General features: G+C 34.3%; 1 pseudogene; it reads right to left on the bottom strand.

Moving 5' to 3' along the window:
• Positions 1-684: 684 nt before the first annotated feature.
• On the bottom strand, positions 685-1,735 carry LOC117208701 (annotated as a pseudogene).
• Between the last annotated feature and the right edge of the window lie 51 nt (positions 1,736-1,786).

The following is a 1,786-nucleotide window of genomic DNA, read 5'->3' as shown; positions in this document are numbered from 1 at the left end:
ATCTTCTACTACATCTTCCATATCATTTTGAGTGCGGCTTCTACCTTCAGTAAATTGAATATCTTGAACCGTATCATTAATTTCAAAAGCTCTTTCGGTATCAAGTAAATCGCACTTATTATTGAATATACCTTTTGAATTGACTTCTGTCTCTGTAGTTTCTTCTTTTGTATCTTCTTCGAGTTTTCTTTGTTCTTCTAATCCACCCTTCTCATTTTGTAGGATCTTCCTTGTATCTTCATCTTTTTTAACTTCGACTTTATCCGATCTCCTAGGTCTGCCTCTATGTTTCGCTTCATCAGTTGCTATTACACCCGTTACTGCATTATCATTTTCTACAGATTTATACCTATCGCTATCACTAGCTGTGTTCGTTAAAAGAACTTCCCTTCGTTGACGAACTTATCAGTTCTTTCGTTTTCACTATTTGAAATTGATTTTTGTTTAACACCTCTTTTTTCTTTTTTGGCAAATTTATTTTCTACATTTTCCGATGCCTTTTGTTTATTAATTATTTCAGACTTGTCTTCGATTAATTTCGTCTTTAAAGCGCTTCGCAAAATTTTATTTGTGTTTGATTGTCTGGTTTGATTATAAACAATTTCTTCAAATTTTGGCGAAGTAGCAGGCTTTGCAGCAACATTATAACGACTGCTCCGTTTACTACTATCTAACATAGATGGAGATGGATTCTTGTCATCTTTATTCTCTAAAGACTTCTCTTGTGTATTAGCATCTAAATTTCTCGACATAAGATCTGCTGAAGTTTTTGATTCTGTAGTGTCACACGCATTTTTCACCGTCATCATTTGGTCTTCTTCTATAAGCAAATGTTCATTATTGTAAGCATTATCTCTTGCTTTTTGTATGGATTCTAATGATATATTTTGTTCAACGTTGTCTATTGATTTTGTATCATTTTCAGCAGTTGATTTACTAACTGCTTCTAATTCCTTCGTTTCAATTTGGTTTTCTTTATTTGTATCGCCGTCCAAAATATTTCTCATTGAAATATTATCCTTCTTGTTATGATCTTTTTCTGCTTCTCCTAAACTTTTACTTTTTTTGTCAAACCATTCTTGTAAATTTTGAGTATCTTGTGACGAAGATGGTGACAAATCATTATACAATACTGCAATATCTTCTTTCCTTCGTTTCACAGACTCTTTCTGGTATTCTGTTGAGCTATTGACATCAAACATTAAGTCTGTTTTAATGAAAATATAATCCTGTGAAGCGGTGTCAATTGATACTTTCTTTTCATAAGAATTTTCTACATTAGACTGCAATTCTTTTGAAAATTCTTTCAAAACCATTTCTTCATTTCCTACAGTAACGTCTGTTTTCTCCAAGCTTTTGTTCAAATTATTAGAAACTAAACTACCCTGATAACTCCGACTAGTCGCTGCTTTAATAGTCTCCTTTAACAGTTTTCTTAACTTGATTTCGTTCTGCTTCTGCATAGCGTCTAGTATGGCCCGAATACTTGGATCCACACCAGTAGCCATAGGGCTAACAGAAGATGTGTCTTCTGATTTTTTGCTCATAGTGGTTATTGTACTGTTGTTGGAGTCTGTACTAGCGAAGCTATTGCGACGAGTACGATAATATTTAAAAGAATCCAGTTCTTTACCTGAATATTCTTCTTTTCGTGACCAGTTTCAATTTTGGTGATGACCGTAGTCCGCTTTCCGTAGAAGTCGTTTTCACGCAAAGTGAGCTGATCTGCAGAGGTCCGCTGATGCCTCAATCTTCAATGATGCACGTATGCCGAAATGCGTAATTT

The sequence above is a fragment of the Bombus bifarius genome, unplaced genomic scaffold (genome assembly GCF_011952205.1).
Source record: "Bombus bifarius isolate JDL3187 unplaced genomic scaffold, Bbif_JDL3187 scf7180000008156, whole genome shotgun sequence".
Taxonomy (NCBI): domain Eukaryota; kingdom Metazoa; phylum Arthropoda; class Insecta; order Hymenoptera; family Apidae; genus Bombus; species Bombus bifarius.
This window is presented reverse-complemented; position numbering and strand designations above follow the sequence as displayed.